Source organism: Hoplias malabaricus, chromosome 7 (genome assembly GCF_029633855.1).
Source record: "Hoplias malabaricus isolate fHopMal1 chromosome 7, fHopMal1.hap1, whole genome shotgun sequence".
Taxonomy (NCBI): Eukaryota; Metazoa; Chordata; class Actinopteri; order Characiformes; family Erythrinidae; genus Hoplias; species Hoplias malabaricus.
The window spans coordinates 28,289,099-28,296,043 of NC_089806.1; positions in this window are offsets into that span (position 1 = coordinate 28,289,099).

Here is a 6,945-nt window from a genome sequence, read left to right on the forward strand (position 1 = left end):
TTAACTTGTTAAATGCCATACAGTTATAGGTAAGCTCTGTATTGTAATATTTTAGAATATTGATGTATTGACTGGGACATGGCGAATGTTAATTGGATTTAGGAAATCATGACACTGCCCATTTCAAATTTCAATGCCAGTTACAAATGTATTTTTTATTTATTGATTTTATGTACTATTTGTATACATTGCAATTGCTGTATGTTTCCATTGTTTCAAGGTTGTATGAAAAGCACACTTACTAATATTACATTGTCAGATAGGTTGACATTGTGGTGGTACCCTCAATTGTACATATTTGTACATTTAATTAGGGAACATGGTTATATTATAACTGATTTTATAATGTGTTGATTTCATACACCCTGTTTCATCTCTAGGACTTATATTATGTTTTTTTATATGACATTTCTATAATGAAATACTACAAACATGTATGTCTCTCTCCGTAGAAGAGAACACAATGTACCTTTAAGGAAGTGTTCCCCCTACAGAAATCTGTGGTTTTATATTCACTTACATGAATAACAGTGTTTTATTAATTAAAAATGACTAAATGTCTCACACACATTAGTATTAGATCACAAAAGACAACTTTAAGGTGATTATGACAGGGGAACAGATCTGGACAGATGTTTTTTTATCCTGTCTAAAAGTGTTCCCCCTACAGAAATCTGTGTTTTTATATTCACTTACATTAATCCCTGTGCTTTATTAATTTATAATGACTAAATGTCTCACACACATCAGTACTAGATCACAAATGATTACTTTAAGGTGTTTATGAAAGGGGAACAGAATAGGACAGATGTTTTTTATCCTGTCTAAAAGTGTTTCCCCTACAGAAATCTGTGTTTTTATATTCACTTATATTAATCCCTGTGCTTTATTAATTAATAATGACTAAATGTCTCACTCACATCAGTACTAGATCACAAAAGACTACTTTAAGGTGTTTATGACAGGGGAACAGATCTGGACAGACTATTTCACCTGACTAAAATCCAGCCTCCTTTTTGTTTGTTTTTTGTTTTATTTTATTTTAATGATAATAATCCCTGAGTAAATTACATAGTCGTGCATAAATGTTTCATTCACTCAATTAACATTTTAAAAATATTAAAGTCGTATTTCACTGTCTCCATAAAATGTTTTTATTGTACTTAATAAAACACACAAATCATTCCGTTAGCTTTTTTAATTATATTAGACAAAATATTACTAAGAAACGTCTGCATAAATCTTCTCTTTTTTTCAAAGCGGATTGTGTTATCCATTATTTAGTACTTTTTGTTGTGTTTCGGCTTCCGTAGAACTGTACTGAAACATAGTAGTTTATGCATTGCTGAGCCCTGAGTAGCAATGACAGAGGCCTTATTCTTCTTATTACAGGTCAGTGGAACATTGCAATGATTTTGAATCTGTAATTTTAAGGTCAAAATTTTACACTTTGTTTTTAATCAAGTTGTCCTATTCTTTAAAGAAACATTATGTATTATTTTTACTATAAAATTCCTGATTCAAAATGCTCCACTGGAGATGCTCCAATGACCTTACTTAGTGTTCCTTTGAATAGTTGCTTTGTTATAGATGGTGTGCTCCTGCTTGGTTGGAATGAAAACCTGCACCCAACCCAGCCCTTTGTGAAGACTGGTGACCACCACTGTGGGGGACAGATATGCCATTCTGCTTCTTTGCTTGTCCTCTTGCCACGTGATCCTGGAACCTGAAATGGAATAAGCAGAAAATATGACAATAAATAAAACACACAGACAATATTCCTTTGCATTATTGACAAGGTAGCTTAACTTGCAGTCCATTTTTGTAAAATAAAATATTATATTATGCCACTATACACTACCTTTCAACCTTTACTCTGTCCCTTTTACAGGCTAAAAAGATAAACAGAAATCATTAACTAAAGTTAGCTACAATATTATGGAGTAAGATTACTGTCAAAAATAAACCTGTGCATGCTCATATACTTTTCCATTAATAAAAAGTACATAAAAATGTATTTGTACACAGAAGTCTGTTTAGTACGAATACGACTTTAAAAATATACGATTATAAAAACTTATGCATATGACTTGAATTATTAGGGGTACGACTTCTACATTACGAACACGTAGGGTGAGAAAACCACCTGTTCTTTAGCAGCTCTCTGTTAAAAAAAGAGTCCCAAACTCTTAGACTCTTTGGTGACACACATGTATTATCTGTTTGTGTGAAATTAAAGACTTGTATGTATACTGTGATTTAATAATTTAACATGGGGTAGTGGGTTTCATTTTATTTTAAATGGATTATAAAATCATCTTTAAATTATATTTCATGAAATTTGAATATGGTTTGCCTGCTAATAGAGTTTTAATTGTAGCTAATGAACATGGGAATGTTTCTATTATCTGGCATTATAATTCAACCACAATTGTCCATTGTTTTTAATGATGACTCAAGTTTGATGTTGGTTTTATGGACTACTTATTAGAAATGAACATATTATAAAGCAGTGAACCTGACTCATGTTCAAAAACAATGGACAAATATTGTGATTTTGAATGTCATTTACTCAAAAACTATACAGTAAAATCACTTCATATTTTATAGGTACATAGTATGGAAAACACTGAATTGATATATGTTGGTTTTATGGACTACTTATTCAAAATAACCATTTTATAAAGCAGTAAACTTGAGTTAACATTAAAAACAATGGACAATTATAGGGATTTTGAATGTCATTTACTCAATAACTATACCGTAAAATCACTTCATAGTTCATAGATACATAGTATAGTAAACACTGAACTGATATCTGTTGGTTGTATGAAATACTTATTAGAAATGATCAATATATAAACCGGTTAAATGCTGTTACTTTCTTTAAAATGAAGGGCGTAAGCTCAGGTCTTCACGCGCATTGAGTATTACCGCTCTGTCACTAGTATACGCGCACAAAAATCTGACGTGCGGCTTTTCTCAAACGGCGGCTGGCTTAACCGCAGTTGCAATACCTACATGCACCACACTTTGAGAAACGCTGCCTTAAGGTAAGATTATATTCAGTTAAAAACCAAAAGTGTCTAACAAGACCCACCTAGATGTTTATTCATATCAGCAAGTAACAACCAAGGTTAAACATGATTATAAATTACATTTAATAACCAAAGTATTCATTAAATACATTTAATTCATTGTATTCAAAGTCAAATGTTTTTGAAAGTAGTTATTTATGGAAAGAGATTAGTCTCAAAATACTTTACAAATGTGTAAATGTTAATCCACAAATTAAACACAAGTCAGTATGTTTCACTATTCACAAGGAGTTATAATGATCAGGTATGAAATAAATGGCACCACTGTCCTTTGTGAATAATTGTCATCTGTATTCTGGAATCTTTTTGGAAGAGATTTAAATAAATATGCAAGTAGTATAGATTAGTTTATATTTTATTATGATAGTTAATAATTCATTGCTCAGTAGCCTATACTTAGTAGCACTGGATATTAAAACCTTTTGCTATTTTAATACACCATATTACTAACCAACCAATACATCATAGATGACAAAACACTACGGTTACTCATTGAGCCCACCACATGAGTACCCAAGGCACCCACTGCATCACTACTGAATGGAGAACAACATGTAAATGAGAGGTGAAACCTTCCAGCTGTATACAGTTCGTCTACCAATCGTTGACAATAAAAAAAATTGAGATAATGAAAAAAACGCATTTTACAGTTTAATAATGAATAAGAAACGTGAAAAAAGCTGTCAACTGGTTAAGAGTCAGGTTTAAATTAAACGCTTTAAAGTGCTTTTTTCCAAAGGTCAGCGTTATATGCGTATTTCTATTGCTACACAGTGCCTCTTGAACATGCCAGTGTTATATGCGCATTTCAAATGCCACACAGTGCTTCTTGAACATGAGGGCAAGGCTGGACGTGGGCGGAGTTGGACATGGCGGGCAGCCTACCGGCTGTAGCGAGACGTACTTGAGAGGGAGCCGGCAGTGCGAGCCCCTAATTGTGGTTTTAAGCGGTTTATTTATTTTTTTGTTTATTTATTTTTTAACATATTCTTCAGCGGAGCCCTCAATCGATACATAGACTCTGAAAAACACTAAGTACGAAAATAACTATGGAGAGAGATTAGTCTTTAAAAAAAACTTTACAAATGCGTAAATGCTAATCCAAAAATTAAGCACAATGTCACAAATATGTTTCATTGTTCACAAATTAATACATACCAATCTGTGTCTCACAGTCTGCAATTTGTACAAATACAGTTAAATTCATAAATACATGTTTTTGGTTTTCATAGATATATCATAATTTTATGCGACAATAAATACATTTGTTTAAATTTACATTGAAAATATGTGTAAAATCGAAGTCTCGAATTTAAAATTTATTTGTAAAATGTAGAATCTGCATTTATGGATCAAGTCACGTGTTTTCCGTGACGTGAATTTGTTAATTGGGGAAAACAACAGTGCCACCTAACGGTGGCTAGTTCGCCTGCTGGCCACATTTGTGGATCAAGCTGCATTTGTACAACCCCTGGCAAAAATCATGGAATCACCAGTCTCTGAGGATGTTCCTTCAGTTGTTTAATTTTGTAGAAAAAAAAGCAGATCACAGACATGACAAAAAACTAAAGGCATTTCAAATGGCAACTTTCTGGCTTTAAGAAACACTAAAAGAAATCAAGAAAAATAATTGTGGTAGCCAGTAACAGCTAGATTTTTAGAGCAAGCACAGGGAATAAATTATGGAATCACTCAATTCTGAGGAAAAAATTATGGTATCATGACAAACAAAATAACACTCCAACACATCACTAGTACTTTGTTGCACCACTCCTGGTTTTTATAACTGCTTGCAGTCTCTGAGGCATTGACTTAATGAGTGACAAACAGTACTCTTCATCAATCTGGCTCCAGCTTTCTCTGATTGCTGTTGCCAGATCAGCTTTGCAGGTTGGAGCCTTGTCATGGACCATTTTCTTTAACTTCCACCACAGATTTTCAATTGGATTGAGATCCGGACTGTTTGCAGGCCATGGCATTGACCTTATGTGTCTTTCTTCAAGGAATGTTTTCACAGATTTTGCTCTATGGCAAGATGCATTATCATCTTGAAAAATGATTTCATCATCCCCAAACATCCTTTCGTAGATGGGATAGGAAAAGTGTCCAAAATGTCAATGTAAACCTGTGCATTTATTGAAGATGTAATGACAGCCATCTCCCCAGTGCCATTACCTGACATGCAGCCCCATATCATCAATGACTCAAAATTTTCATGTTTACTTCAGACAGTCGTCTGCATAAATCTCATTGGAACGGCACCAAACAAAGGTTCCAGCATCATCACCTTGCCCAATGCAGATTCGAGATTCATTACTGAATATGACTTTCATCCAGTCATCCACAGTTGACGATTGCCTTTCCTTAGCCCATTGTAACCTTTTTTTCTGTTTAGGTGTTAGTGATGGCTTTCTTTTAGCTTTTCTGTATGTAAATCCCATTTCCTTTAGGCGGTTTCTTAAAGTTCAGTCACAGACGTTGACTCCAGTTTCCTCCCATTTGTTTCTGTCTTGACACTTTGATGTCTTCCTTAGTCTACCAATATGCTTGTCTTTAACAACCTTCCCATGTTGTTTGTACTTGGTCCAGGTTTTAGACACAGCTGACTGTGAACAACCAGCATCTTGTGCAACACTGCGTGATGATTTACCCTCTTTAAGGAGTTTGATAATCCTCTCCTTTGTTTCAATTGACATCTCTGGTTTTGGAGCCATGATTCATGTCAGTCCACTTATTGCAACAGCTCTCCAAGGTGTGATCACTCCTTTTTACCTGCATACTAACGAGCAGCTTTAACCTGATGCAGGTTTTAGTGTTTGTAATGAAAATTTGCAGGGTGATTCCAGAAGTTTTCCTCAGAATTGAGTAATTCCATAATTTATTCGTGCATGTTCTAAAAATCTAACTGTTACTGGCTACCACAATTATTTTTCTTGATTTCTTTTAGTGTTTCTTAAAGTCAGAAAGTTGCCATTTGAAATGCCTTTAGTTTTTTGTCATATCTGTGATCTGCTTTTTTTCTACAAAATTAAACAACTGAAGGAACATCCTCAGAGACAGGTGATTCCATAATTTTTGCCAGGGGCTGTATTTGGATCTGGTGAAATGTGAAAGTCTCAAAATCCAAAAACCCGCAAGAGGAAGTAAACAAATTCACGTTATGGAAAGTGACTTGATCCACAAATGCAGATTCTACAATTTACAAATAAACTTTAAATTCGCATAAAATTGTGATATATCTATAAAAACCAAAAATATGTATTTATGAATGTAACTATTTGTACAAATTGCAGACCGTGAGACACAGATTGGGTTGTATTCATTTCCCAGCTAGCAATGTAGATCTGGGCCGATTCTGGCTCAGGATCAGTACTATCGGCTGGCTGCCGTTTCAGCGTGAATGCGGCAAGCCGCGTCTGACCCAATTCCAGCTGCACGTTGGCACTGTCGGCTGGTTGCCGTCTCTGGGTGAACACGGCTCCCTGTATCTGGCCCAGTTCCGGCTGCACATTGGCACTGTCAGCTGGTTGTGACTCGGCGTTAACGCGGCACCCTGCATGTGGCCCCGTTCCGGCTGCACGTAGGCACTGTCGGCTGGCTGCCGTCTCGGCATGAATGCGGCACCCTGTATCTGGCCCAAGTCCGGCTGCACGATGGCACTGTCAGCTGGCGAGGTGATTGCCATTGAAGTTAGCACACTACCCTGATCAGAGCATTTTATTAAGTACTGCGTATTAATCGTATGTGGCCCACATCTAAAAATAAAAGAAAATACTGGTAACTGTCTGGAAAACTATGTAATACATATTAAATAAATAGAATCATTGTTTTAACTTGTTAAATGCCA